This window comes from Mastigoproctus giganteus, chromosome 3, assembly GCF_048544385.1.
Source record: "Mastigoproctus giganteus isolate SK-2022 chromosome 3, ASM4854438v1, whole genome shotgun sequence".
NCBI lineage: Eukaryota > Metazoa > Arthropoda > Arachnida > Uropygi > Thelyphonidae > Mastigoproctus > Mastigoproctus giganteus.
In genome coordinates, this window is record NC_143577.1 from 232364619 (window position 1) to 232380377 (window position 15759).

Below are 15759 nucleotides of genomic sequence, written 5' to 3' on the forward strand. Positions count from 1 at the left end.
TTATGTTATCAACAATATCTATATAAAATCGGTGTAGATACACCATAGATAACTCTTAAGAAACTACGATGGCAGTGTTGGAGGCATCATTTGCTCTGTATCTCATATTGTGCTCTTCCTTCACAACAAGTTGCCATGGTATTGCACTACCTCGAATAAGTAACGCTTCACTATTAGAGAAGACTATTATAGGATAGATGTGCGGAAGTTTGCCTTTAGCCAGCGGGTAGTTAGTTGGTGGAACAGACTTCCATCTTTTGTTGTGGAAGTTGATAGCCTAAATAAATTTAAGGCTGAGCTGCACAGGTATTTGGAACAAACGGAGGGGTGGAATGGGAGCGTTTTGTTTTTTGGCTGATGCTGCATAAGCTTGCTTTCTTGCATCATATGCCTCTACTAATGCTAATTCTAATATTAGCACTTTTATTTTACATCAGTTTTATGTTTATTTTATTTGTTTTAATAAAGTTATTTAAATCAGTTTACCGGTTATAACAGAAATACATAGCGAGTACACGTTTATACTACATAAAAATAATTTTGTTATTAATGAAATTTATTGCCTCCCCGAAATGTTTCCACCTTGTCGCAGTGAGGATGCCTGATTATCCCAATGACCCAGAGAGCTATGCTGGCGGTAGATAGACTACCGGTAGGATCACCCTAGCCAGACAGGTCAAAGGGTAGGGATCAGACGAAGCGTAACATACTGGTCCTCCAGGTTGTGATTGTGCGGTAGGCTGGTTCCCTCCCCATGTAAAAAAATTAAATCTCAAAGCTCAAAGAGGAAAACCGGACGGACAGAGGGATGTGACTCAGACTGGAAAGGCGCCTCTGTAGCCAGGTGGGAAGGAGCAGCAGTGCGTATCACACGCTTCTTGATTAGACCGGGGTTCGAGCCCGTCACCACCAAATACGGAGGATGCGGAAAGGTCAGGGAATGACCACCACATATCCCGGAGCAATATGGCCTTAGTTGCTAATGCTCCTAAAAACCAAATAACTAACTAACTAACAGACTGGAAAAAGGAAAAGAAAAGGAATAATAGATATTTTAAATATCATAACATGGAACATAAGAGGAGGATTAGGATATAAAGAAGTTGAATTACTTAAACATTTAAAACAGAAGAAAGTAAATGTAGCAGTAATAACAGAAACATAGAAAAAATTAAAATGTACGAAAGATTATGATTCTTATACAATGATATACAGTGGAGTAGATCAAAAGGAAAGAGCTAGTGGAGGGGTAGCAATTGATCGGAAATGGAAAACCAAAATACAGAGCTACACATTTATAAATAATAGAATAATAACAGTAAGATTTAAATTAGACAGGTTATTTATGTATAATTGGAATCTATGCTCCAGAAGATGGAAAAGAGGAAGAAATAGATAAATTTTACTTAGAGTTACAAAAAGAACTAGATAAGAATGTGAAAAAGGACCATGTAGTTATTTTGAGAGATTATAATGCTCGGGTAGGGAATAATCCAATAAAAATATTATGGGATGTTATGGAGAAAATAAAGTAAATGGATATAAATTAAGAGATTTTACAAGATTTAATAATTTAAAGATAACAAATACATTTTTTAGAAAATGTGATATACATAAATATACATGGTTGACAAGATGTACACAATCAATCCGTAGCCGAGTGGTCAGAAGCGGGAGTGCAGTAATACACGCTCTTTGAGTAGACCGGGGTTCAAGTCCTTGACTGCTGAATATGGTCGATCTGCCAACCCGCACTGGACCAGCGTGGCAGATTATGGTCCATTTCCCTCAGCATGAACTGTTGAGGAGGCTTCCATCCTGCAGTGGGTTGATAATGGCTGCACTTTACCTTTTTTTTTTTTTTTTTTACACAATCAATAATAGACTATGTAATAGTAAATCAAAAATTAGCAAAACAATGTCGAGATACTAGGGTGTTTAGAGGATATGATATTAATTCAGATCATAATTTAGTGGCTTCAAAAATAGAGTTATGGGCTAAATGGAAGAAGTGAAAAGCTATTAAACAGGGGAAGGAGGAGTTGAGTTATAAAGTATATCTACTTCAAGAAGAAAGTATACAAAATTTATATGAAAAAAGGATTAAAGACGAAATAAGTAAAACATTGGAGAGAGAACAAATAGAAGAAAAATGGAATAATATACGAAATATAATTCAAAAGATAGCAAATGAGACACTAGGGCAATTCAGAAAAAACTAAGAAGAGGGGATAAAGATATGGAATGAAGAAATAGCTAAAGCGGTACAAGATAAATATCTTAAATATATACAAAACAGGACAAGTGAGAACGAAGAAATATATAAACAAGAACATAATAAAACTAAAGATATAATAGGCAATAGCAGTCATGAGATAGATTTATAAGCACAATAGAACATGATGTTCATGGAAGACAAAATTTGGCATATAAAATGATGAAACACTTGAATAGCACAGAGAAAGACACTTCAAGAATAAATATAATAAATGAAGAAAATGGAAAAAAAATTATGAAGGATTGTGGAAAGACCCAACATATCAAACATAAGAGATACAGTTAGACCCAGTTAGTCACATAGATCCGATAACGAAGGAAGAATTGGAAAAGACACTGAAAGCTACAAAAAATAGGAAAGCAGTAGGAATGGATGGTATAAATGAAGAACTGATCAAGTATGGAGGAAGTTTTTTAAAAGACAGGATACTAAATTTATTTAATAAATGTTGGGAACAATATAAAATACCAGAAGAATGGAAGATAGCAAAAATTATTTCAATATTTAAAAAAGGAAATAGAAAAGATACAAAGAATTATAGAGGGATTAGCATGCTAAATACAGTATATAAAAGGTATAGCAAAATAATAAATAATAAAATTAAAATTATCTCTGATGAAATATTAATAGAAGAACAGGCAGGATTCAGAAAAGGAAGATCATGTACAGAAAATATATTTATATTAAAACAAAAAAAAAAAAAAAATGAAAAGAGTTTAATTTAGAAATGCATTTAGCATTTATAGATTATGAAAAATCATCTGACTGAGTAAACAGACAAAAACTATGGGCCATGTTGAGTAATAAAGGATACCCAAAGCATCTTACAAAAATAATACAGAGCTTATATCAAGGAACAAAAATAACAATACATACAGGTAATAAATTAACAGAAGAAAGTATAATAAATCAAGGAGCTAGACAGGGATGTAGCTTGTCACCAGCGCTGTTTAACATATATATCGAGGATATGATATATAAATGGAAAGAAGAAATTAATACAGGTATACAGAGTGTCTCAAAAATATTGGTACAAACGTTTAGGGGAGGTAGGTAATATCTAAAGGAATGTGAATCACATAGGAACCCATAACCGGAAACGTCACGGGGAAGTAGTAGCAGAGGCACAAGAAGCAGAAATGACACAAGACAGTAATTAGTGGCAAACATTTATTTGACATAATATTAACAATGGAATACGAGATGGATGCATTTCATGATGTTACAACAGATGCTCAAAGGTTCCACCATGAGACGCGATGCATGCATGACACCGACGCAGCATGGATTGGCGGACACGGCCGAACGCACCTGGAGTTTCTTTGACAGTAGCAGCAGTGCAGACGAGTCTCGCCCAGAGATCAATTTCCGTCTCCACAGGCGATTCATACACAATAGATTTCAGGGCCCCCCCCACAGAAAGAAATCAAGACTCAATAAATCAGGTGAGCGTGGGGACCAGGCAATGGGTCCACCACGGACAATCGATCGACACCCAAAACGGCTGTTCAAATGGTCACGAACACACCTTCCATAATGGGCAGGTGCCCCGTCATGTTGAAACCAAATGTTGTGTCTCACATTTGCTGGAACATCGTCAAGTAACCCTGGTAGAACTTGTTCAAGAAAGATCTGATATTTAGCGGAGTTCATGCAGGATGGTAACATTTATGGGCTGACTAAGCAGTCACCGACCATACCTGCCCACACATTTATTGTGAAGCGATGTTGTGCCACATGGGGGCGCCACCATGTGGGTTGTCGTGAGCCCACACATGAGCATTGTGCTGATTGAATAAGCCTTCCTGAGTGAAATAAGTCTCATCCATGACCAAAACATAGGCTGGAAAATTAAAGTCTTGAACACTTTCTTGGAGAAACCACTGCGCAAAAGCCACACGTGCAGGATGATCTTGGGGGAGCAATAACTGAACCCTTTGGAGATGAAAGGGATGTAAGGAATCATTGTGCCAGACACGCTGTACATTGCAACGAGACACTCCTAAGGCAGAGGCAATGGCACGTGTGCTGGTAGTAGGATTATTCTGGACGGCATTCAACACACTTTCTTCCATGGTGGGAGTTCGCGTCAAACGTGGTCTGCCCGCACTACTCCTGTTACCTCTAAATGACCCATAATCGCACAAATTTTGATGCACACGTGCAAACAAATGGTGGTCCGGTACATGTCTATCTGGGAAGCATTCTCCATAAATTCGTTGAGTGGCTCGTCCATTGCCCTCTGCTAATCCATAAACTAGGTGCATGTCTGCCAGCTCACAGTTCGTATATTGATGCATGCTCTTCGTGCGGCGACTACTGCTTGAATGAGTAAACCAGAAATTTTCCCTCTTGCGAACTGATGAACAGCGCCGTGTACCGACTTACTGTGATGTTTCCTGTTATGGGTTCCTATGCGATTCACATTCCTTTAGATGTTACCTACCTCCCCTAAACGTTTGTACCAATATTTTTGAGACACCCTGTATATTTAAATACAAAAGAATAGGATTAATACACTGTTATTTGCAGATGATCAAGTAATTATTCACGATAGTGAAGATAATTTACAAAGAGCAGTATTTAAATTAAACCAAATAACAGTAGAATATAAAGTTAAAATATCAACGATGAAAACTAGAACAATGGCTTTTAAAGGGAAAAATACAGTGAGAACAAAAATAGTTATAGACAATAAAATATTAGAACAAGTAAAACATTTTAAATATCTAGGATGTGATATAACATATGATGTCGAAGAAGATATGAACCAGAAATTGGCAAAATTTCAAAATATATGTGGAACAATAAAAAGAACTCTGGCTAAGAAAACAAGGAAAGAAACACAATTGAAATTTTACAAAGTAATGGAAATACCAACACTTCTTTACAGTTCTGAAAGATGGATACCAAAACAAAGAGACATTAATAGAATACAAGCTGCAGAAATGAAATTTTTAAGAATATGTTAAAGGATGTACGAAATTAGATAAAATACCAAACGTAAATATTAGAAAGGAATTAAAGATTTACTCAATTAATGGAAAAATTATAGAATATAGACAAAGATGGAAAGAACATGCAGAAAGAATGGAAGATAACAGATTCCCTAAATTAGCTTATACATATAGAGCAAAAGGAAAAAGAGACAGAGGAAGACCAAAGTAAAGATGGGCAGACCTCTTTGAGATCGGAACAGGCAGATCGCCTAATCCATGAAGGAAGATAAGATAAGATAAGAAATTTATTGATGCCATGTTTAACACACACACACACACACACAAGGCTGCTTATTGTACCAACAAAAACAAAAATGAATCAATGTTGAATTAAAAAATAATCTGAAGAGTGAATGCAAATGCAATAAATGACTAGACACCGAACAGAGTGAAACCTTCAATGCTTAAAGTTAAATATGAAATAAACAAATGTCACCTGCATTAACTGCAGGATTTTCATAAAGTAAACAAACTGCACCATAAACAAGAATTTAAGAGGAAGAAAGGATATATAGCAATAGTCATAAAGTACAAGGAAGTCACAGGCTTTGGTTGCACTGGTCGAAAAAAAAAAGAAAAAAAAAAGTAGATAAGAAAATTCAAGTTATTTGCTTGATTACACACAGAACCCCAGGGGCTCACATCTGGTGAGTATGGGCTTGGCAAACCCAGGATCCTGAGTTGGAATATCATCGTTCTTTTCTTTCTTGCTTTTTTGGTGATTTCCTCTCTCTCTCTCTCTCTCTCTCTCTCTCTCTCTCTCTCTCTCTCTCTCTCTCCCTCCCTCTCCCAGGGTAACGTGGGAATTTTTTTTTTGGCTGGTGCAGCATAAGCCTCAGGCTTCCTTGCACCATATGGCTAATAATAATAATAACAACTATTCAGTAGACCTTAGAATTTATTCAAACTGTCAGCCTCAACTACTTGTGATGGCAACCAGTTCCAACAATCAATAACTTGCTGGCTAAAAGAAAACTTCCTACAATCTAGTCTAAACCCCTTCTCCTGTATGTAATTTGAATTTACAGTCCCAGAGTTCTGGAATTCTCTATAACAGTGAAAATTCTGCCTTCATTCATTTTACTAACCTCTCTCAGAGCTTTATAAACCTCTATTGTTTTTAATTCAACCCTGCCAAGTGTATAATTTATTGTGGGGTTGCTATTCCACAAGTGACCTTGCATTTTAGCATTAGCATTAGTAGAGGCATTTGATGCAAGAAAGCAAGCTTATGCAGCATCAGCCAAAAAAAAAAAAAAAAAAACCACTTCCACTTCACCCCTCTGTTCTTTCGAAATACCTGTCCAGCTGAGCCTTAAACTTATTTAGGCTATCAACTTCCACGACAAGGGATGGAAGTCTGTTCCACCAACCAACCACCCACTGGCTACTCTATCAGATCACCTCACTGGTGCCTAGTCTCTAGACACTGTAATTTGCAAAACTTAAGCCTTTATTCGTAAGAGCACCCCTTTGTTCCATTCACTAATCTTGTTGCCCTTCTCTGTACTCGTTCCAGCAGCTCTACATCCTTCTTGAAATGAGGCCTCCAGACCTGTATACAGTACTCTAGGTGTGGCCTGACCATTGCCTTATACAAGGGAATAATCACCTCCTTATCCCTGCTAGAAAAATTCCTATATATCATTGACAAAACACCATGAGCTACTCTTGCAGCCCGTCTGCACTGCTCAGAGAACTTCATATCTGCCTGCAAAACCACCCCCAGGTCCCTTTCATTCTCTACCACTGTCAGTGTAGTACCACTGAGTTGATACGTTGCTCTGGGGTTGCTGTTTCCCATATGTAGTACTTTACATTTGTCAATGTTAAACTTCATTTACCACCTCTCAGCCCACCTGCTCAACCTTTCCAGATCCTGTTGCAGCAGCATAGTGTCAGTAGTGTCCTTAACAACCCTGCCAACCTACGTATCGTCTGCAAACTTGGACATTAAGCTTGATATACCATCATCAATATCATTTATAAATACAGAAAACAATAATGGGCCCAACACTGAACCCTGAGGGACTCCACTAATAACATTAGTCCACGATGATCAGTGTCCATTGATTACCACTCTCTGTCTTCTCCCCCTTTATCCATAGCAGCAATTTGCCTCCAGTGCCACACTGCTCCAATTTGTGCAGCAATCTTCCATGTGCAACAGTATCAAAAGCCTTTCTAAGATCCAAATATCAAAGTTATTCCCTGCATCCAGTTCTTTTGTGACTGCATCATAGTATCCAATCAAATTGGTCAGGCAAGACTTTCCCTTAACAAAACCATGCTGTGTCCGAGCTTTAACTGAAGTCTTGTCTAGATGATCCTGCAGTGCTTCTTTAACCAGTGCCTCCATTAATTTTCCTGGAACAGAAGTTAAACTCACAGGTCTATAATTACTTGTGTCAGCCTTTGATCCTCCTTTGTGAATTGGGGTCACATTTGCACATCTCCAGTCTGTGGGTACCTCCCCTAAGTCCAAGGAAGCTCTCATAATTATGGCTAAGCGTTTGCTTACTTCCTTTGCTGCCTCCTTTAATATAACTGGATAGATCCCATCCACCCCAAGTGCCTTTCTTGTGTTTATCTTGAACAATTTCTCCTCCACTTTACTCTCAGTTATTACAAGATTCTCTAGCTTACTGCCAGAGTTGAATACACCTCTGGCATTCCCCTCGCTGAATAACTCCTCATGTGTGAATGTCGATGCAAAATATTCATTTAGTTTGTTAGCTACCTGTGCAGGATCATCAACAGTCGACCCATCGATATCAAGTGGACCAATCTGATTCATCCCCTTCCTTCTAGAGTTTACATAAGTAAAGAACTCTTTTGCTGCATTAAAACATACTTGCCACTTTTCTGACAATTCTTGCAGCCTGTTCAAGTCATTCTGAGCACTGCTTGGTACTGATCATTAACTATTCTACCAATCTTTATGTTGTCTGCATATTTTAACTTCAAACCTTCTATCCCAACATCAATGTCGTTCATCAGAAACAACAGTAGTCCAAGAACTGATCCTTGGGGAACTCCATATCTGACTTTACACCAATCTGAAGGATATTCATTAATCACAACCCTTCTGCCCAGCAATCCATCTTAGAATTTTTCCAGTAATCCCAACATGTACAGTAACCTCTCATGAGGGTCTGAGTCAAATGCCTTGCTAAAATCTAAATAAACTGTCAAAATTGTTTGCTACATCCAGTTCATGAGTAATAACTTGTGTAAAAATATCTGGGTTTATTCTTTCTTGGGACTTACAAAAAAAGTGAAGTAAGAAAGAAATCTTTTAAATGAAAATGCTATAAACATCAAAAAATTGCAAGGCACTTCACAGGACTGACCGGCAGACTAGAATAAAAAAGCATTAAAATGGTAGTCTTACTTTCCTGTAATGAGGTCCTGTTAAATAAGTTTTTACTTACTATTACTGAAATTACTAACACCCATATCACACTTCTATAAATCTCATACTCTACAGTGCAACTACCATTAAAAAGGATTGTTTGAAAAAACCCTTTTCTTAATATCTCCCCTAATTTATTATTATCTCAGCAATTCCTTACATAATGGCACAGTGAATTTGAATTTGTGGCGAGTTTCGGTATACAAATTTCTTAGTATAAGTAGGATACAGTTTAGTAGCTTAGTATTACGTTGCTGATCACTTAATTTATAAATGGATAAATAACTGATAGGCAATCGACACAATCAAATGACAACTGCACATTATATTTTTATAACCATCTTTCAAATAAACTGCAATACTATCCATAGCAAGAATTTCCTTCTAATTTAATTTAGTATTTTTGTAATGATAAGTAGACACTGAAGTACATATTCCACCCAGTCCCCAATGCTGCAGTTTTGCCTTTAATAGTATTAAAACACAAAGATCAAATAGCATAATATGAATGAGCATACTTATCTTTCTATCAACCTGACTTACTGTAAGGAATACATGCTAGCAAGGTGAAGAAATATAAGCAGTCTGTCATCTCTTTAGTCTCCTTTGTTGTAGCTTACTACTCTAACACAAGATATTATTTTGTCCTACTTCCAGGGCATAAGTCTATTCCATCTGCTACTAACAAGAACATTTATTTTCTCGCTTGCTTACATCTTATATATTTCAACTTACTAATAGGTTAATTAACATATCATAACTTTAACCTTTGATATTCAGGGATTTCTTAGTGTAGGAGGCATCAAACTGCCAACAAAATCGAAATGTTGACAGACCAAATCACTGTTCAAAAAGTGACATGGTCAAGACACCATTGGTCTATAACAGATTAAAGTGTCATCCAATAACATGTTCTTGTGATGTAAAATCTGTTAGACCACATCTCACAAAATTTCTAGCAAAAGTTTTTCTCTGTCTGTTTTTAAAAATTCTTTTAATTTAGAAAGGCACACTATGACCAAAAATCATGACAAAAACATTAGCAGCTTAAATATATCACATAAGCACTTTACCAGTTTTTAACTCGTTGCAGCATTTTGTACTTGACAGAATTCTGGTCCATTCAATATTTTGACTTAGCTTTAATTTTTAGTATTCTGACTGCTGGCAATCTGAACTAAATCCCTTTGTTGTGTAGACTGCAAAATACTGGAACAGTGCCTAGGGGGGAAAAAACATTCTCCTTCCATGTGAGATCAGCTAACTTCAGTTCCACATGAAGAGGCCTTAAATCTCTGAGAGTATTTGAACTCAGCTCACTTCAAACAAATGATAAGTGGAAAAACCACTATACCATCATGAAGGACATCGTTAACAATATAAGGTATGGCAACCTAATCTTCGAGTACACTAAATTAACTTCCATTAATTTATAAGCAAACAATTAATATAAGAATATACCAACTGTAGGAGTAATATTCCTCAAAAAATATTGCAGTTGACAAGCCTAAGGTCCCATAGAAATAGGGGAAAGGAGAAGAACAATAAATATGCAATAAAATACAAGAACCTCCCCCCATAAACTTCAATTTTGTTTTAAGCAACACAAAAATGATAGTCTATTATCTTCTGTTCCAACATCATTACTTTCTTTGCTATTTTTACACATTCACTTTCAGCACTTATTGAATTTTTTGAGGAAATAACAAATGGTAAAATAAATGTTACTTTAAAAAAAACATGGTAGTGTTGAAAGCATTTAAAAAACAAGTCCAAAATACATCTATGAAAAATAAATATTAGCCAAAAACACAAATATCTATAGAGAGGCAGCAACATTGTATACTATATGTGGTCACTGAGAGAGTAAAGCATAAACAAATTCTTTCCCTCTGCAAATACCAACTAGAATCCCCCACACCATGATCTAACAGAGTTGGGACCAACAGTTGTTATGCTCTTTTGTATAAGGAGACTGGATTGAACTCCATATATGTCAAAAAAAAAAAAAAATCTAATTATAAAACTTTGTTATGTAAAGTAGATTGCATTACCTCAACTTGGACGTTCACAGGAGATTACTGTATATAATTTCTTAACTATTGAGTAATTCAGGACTTAACAATCTGTTCAGCCAAACAGCTGAGAGGAATGGCATATTAAAAAAAAAAAAAAAAAAAAAAAAAAGGGGGCTTCTGGAAACAGCCATTACACATGGTAAAGTGGAAATGCCAGTTAGCATTAAATTAATACAATGTCAACTTTGCAAAGCAGTCAATATCAATCAACCTCATGCTATGATACTGGACAGTCCATTGATAACTAAAATTCTGTGAAAATTAAAAGCTTTTAAATTACTATATGTGATTAACTTTTATCTATTTGTTAAACTAATTATAACTGATATATTAAGTATTAACAGCATACCAAACCAACTTAAATAAAAAAAATAAATAAAAGCACAAGAGATGTTAAACTACCAGGTCACTCTCAAGTCACAAATACTTGACTTAGAACCATCATGTATGAAACTAAAGCTCTATAAGACAAACTACATCTTTATATACAAAATGCTAGGTATGCTGCCAAAATTTTCCAACTGCTGATTGTTGCCAACACCCATTCACGCGGTTCACCTCACACTGCCACCACACCGGGCATTCTTTATTAATTTTTGTACTAATGTTTTTCGACTTAAGATTTGGTTTGGTTTGGTTTTTAATGGCGCATTGGCAACTAAGGCCATAATGCGCCAATTCGACTTAAGAAAAGCAACCTATGACTGAAAGCTATCGATGCATGTTTATTTTAACTGTTTCTTTTATCTGTCTTTAATTTTAATAAACTATTCTAAGTTTTAAGAAGTGTAAAAATGGCTGAACAGTGTGTAAGAACTGAGAAAATGTAGAAGAAATGCTAATGAAACATTAGAGGAGAGATCTAATAGACTAAGAGACCGAAACAAGACTCTACGACTACGAAGACGGACAGAAAACATTGAAGAAAGAGAAGCAAGATTGGAAATGAGAAAACAGGTGAAATGACATAGGACTAATCAAATAGAAGTACCAGATGCAAATAATCAGCAAGCTGTAATTAATGTGGAAGAGCATGACATAGGAAATATGTGTTACAACTGTGAGTATTGCAATGCAAGATATTGGGGACATGAGTTAAACACATCGAATAAATACACCAAATGCTGTCAAGATGGAAAGGTATCACTTGACCCACTGTCTGAGACACCTACTCCATTATCAGAGCTGCTTACAGGGGATACATGTGAAGCAAATTACTACAGAGAACATATATGAGAATACAACTCAGCAATGCAGTTTGCATAAATGAGCGCACAGATCAAATCACTGCCTGGAAGTGGTCCATACTGTTTTAGAATACACAGCCAGATTTACCATTTGGTCTCACAGCTTTATCCAAACGAGGCAAATAAGCAAGGATATGGACAACTTTATATTTTCGATTCTGCTGAAGCAACAGTAAAATGGCTTGAAAACAATCAAACCAAGGGTGTATGGCCGAAGTAATGCAACAATTGGGCAGGATGGTTAAGAGACGATATAATGCACCTACATCCAAAACGGAGGTTGCTGCAATATTTGTTGGAGAAGACATGGAACCACCTGAAAATAGAGACATATGCATATATCCCACAGGTGACTGCTGTAGAATTATATCACTGCTAAGTAGTAGTAGTAGTAGTAGTAGTATAGTAGTAGTAGTGGCATGTGATGCAAGAAAGCAAGTGTATGAGCTTATGCAGCATCAGCCAAAAAAAAAAAAAAAAAAAAATCACATCATTCCCTCCAAATGCCTGTCCGGTTCCTCTTTAAATTTATTCAACCTATCAATTTCCACAACGACAGATGGAAGTTTGTTCCAGCAATTAACCACCCACTGGCTAAAGGCAAATTTCCGCACATCTATTCTACATCTGTCCTTTCTTAATTTGAATTTATGCCCCCTTACGTTCGTAATCTGAACAAGTGGAAGGATCCCATCAGAATTCAGCGTGCTGAACCCATTCAAGGCCTTATACACCTCAATCAGATCACCGCGCAGGTGCCTAGTCTCCAGCCACTGCAATTTGCAGAACTTAAGCTTCTCTTGATAAGAGGATCCTTTCATTCCCCTCACCAATCTTGTTGCCCTTCTCTGTACACGCTCAAGTAAATCTACATCCTTCCTAAAATGAGGCCTCCAGACCTGTACGCAGTACTCAAGGCGTGGCCTGACCATTGCCTTATACAGAGGGACAATCACCTCCTTCTTCCTGCTAGCAAAATTCCTATATATCATTGACAAAACCCCATGACCTGCCCTGGCAACCTGTCTGCATTGCTCAGAAAACTTCATATCTGCCTGCACAATTACTCCCAGGTCTTTTTCATTTTCTACCACCTTAAGTGTAGTACCACAAAGTTGGTACGTTTCTCTGGGGTTACTTCTACCCATATGCAGTACTTTGCATTTGTCAAGGTTAAACTTCAGTTGCCACTTCTTAGCCCATCTGCCCAAATTATCCAGATCCTGTTGCAGTAGCACACTGCCATTACTGTCATTAACAACCCTGCCAACCTTTGTATCATCTGCAAACTTCGACATTAAGCCTGATATACCTTCATCAATATCATTGATAAATATACAAAACAACAGTGGACCTAACACCGAACCCTGTGGGACCCCACTAATAACATTAGTCCAAGAAGAGCAGCACCCATTGATTACCACCCTCTGTCTTCTCGCACTTAACCATCCTTTTATCCATTGTAGCAACTTACCCTTAATACCATTCTGCTCCAATTTGCACAATAGTCTTCCATGCGCAACAGTGTCAAAAGCTTTCCTGAAATCCAAATATATGATATCAAAATTATTTTTTGCATCCAGTTCCTTTGTAACCACATCATAATATCCTATCAAATTTGTCAGACAAGACTTTCCCTTAACAAACTCATGCTGTGTCTGAATTATTGCTGCAGTCTTGTCTAGATGATCCTGCAATGCATCTTTAACCAGTGACTCCATTATTTTACCAGGAACAGAAGTTAAACTAACTGGTCTGAGCAAGAATAGTGAAGACTGAAGGATCTAGATTAAACTATTTACACCACAATCAAAAAGATGGCATATGTTACACTTTGTACATCTAGTATTTTCATAAATGAACAAGCTTCAAATATTTATTTATTTTTTTTGAACAATGATAAAGGATAAATCTTGCTATATAGATGTTGAATAAAAAAAAGTAAACTTCAATTTTTGTTATCTTGATAAAAACTGGATACAACTGACTGACCTATAAAATACTAGGATCATGCCAGATTTCTTAGTCAGTGGTAACCATGGCAACTATGTTAATTCCTGAAGTAAACCTGTTTTAATGTTTACATTGGCTAGGTTACCTTAATTTAATTTATTTTGATAATTTAAAAAACGTTTACGCATTTCTGCATTCAACTTGCTGTCTTGGGGACACTTCATCCCTCTAATGACAGGGATCAACTTTCAGCCATCAAGGCTAGGTTCGTTCTCATATCAGAGACATTACCATTATCCATGAATCAACCTAAATCGCACATTATTTCAATATAAACAGTTACTAACAAGGTAAATCCATTATTTGTTTAAAAGGCACCACTGTGACAGCTGAAGACTTTCTGGTTTCCCATCGGATGGAATTTTTGGTGAATAAAAGAACATCAATCCAAAATATCATAGTCAATAAACAAGAAATGCTTATGATAACCGATTTCTATTAAAGAAATAGTAACAAACTGCAACAAATGATTTGGCCGATTTATATATATGTAAAGTAACACAAATATCTCTTTTAACACTCTTCGTGAGCAACCTGTTTAGTTGCTATTGATGTAAATCATAACTCTTGTGATATAAGTTTGTAATTGCTAAGGTCTTTCTATAATTGGTGAATTTACAAGAACAATAAACTAAAATTCATTCAGTTGCTCTGATTACGTCTTACTTTTTTGGTATACATTACAATTTTAATCTTGTACATAAAGAAAGCAAAGAAGCAAATCTTCGTACCAACAGGTAACAAATCTAGAAAAAAAATAACAATAATTCCATTTATCAAGCTTTATTTGAGTTTGTTTTTTTAAATATACGAATTGCATATAAACCATTTAAGCTCCTCCAGAAGTCCGTAACTGCAATCTGTGTTAAAATATCACACATCAAGATGTTAAGTTTTTAAAATAAGTTTCCATTAATCTTTATGGTCAAGATCCCATTTCATTTGGCACTTTTAACCTTTATTCGTAGCCGTTTTGGTTGATGTGCCAGTTAATTCTTTATCTGCCTGAAAGGAAAAAAAAAACCGAAACTGCCGAATTTTCCAGTCACTGAGTCATTGCTGACAGCTTAAAGTGAGCACGTCATAGGCTAGAAAAGTTCCATATGAATATGTTCTTTACTCGTTGTTTGACAACAAAAATATGGCAATACACGTTATAAAATTGATGACAAACGTTGAGTTTTGATAAATCATACCTAGAAACCAGTTCGGGTTCAGCTTCCATTATGACGTGATAAAAATTCCAGACATGTTACATATCCACTACTTATTTGTCGACTGCTACGATTCATAGTCGCTTACATCGAACAGCAGCATACAACTACTAAAAACACGCAATACATACACAGAGATTAGCATCCTATATCCCTATATTCGCTTGATAATCCCTCAAAAAAAATAATAAAATTAAATAAAATAAATACGTGAAACATTAAGAACGACGATTAAAAAATTTACCCTTTATTTATTTTTTTAAAATTCCTGTAGAAACAAGCAGTTGTAAAGGCTCATACGAATTAGTTGATCTCGGAGAGAGAGAGAGAGTTTCATGGTTTCTCTCACCCCGGAACTTGGATTTTTCTATCAACCAGCCACAAATACACAGAATTTACAAACAACACACACACTCCTTGTAGCCTTAGTTACTTTAGTGTAAAAACATAGTATAAATTAAAAAAAAAAAAAAAAAAGTATTAAGCCTTGTCGGCGTGTCAATGAGGTCTTTATC

General features: G+C 36.1%; 1 protein-coding gene across 2 annotated transcripts in view; it reads right to left on the minus strand.

The window, feature by feature from the left end:
* LOC150088840 (uncharacterized) overlaps nt 1-15332 on the minus strand; it is a 194647-nt gene extending 179315 nt beyond the window's left edge. For both annotated transcript variants that reach the window (XM_090369699.1, XM_090369698.1), the window contains exon 1: nt 15227-15332. The gene's annotated coding sequence lies outside the window, so the exon portion shown is untranslated. The remainder of the gene's footprint in view (nt 1-15226) is intronic.
* Between the last annotated feature and the right edge of the window lie 427 nt (nt 15333-15759).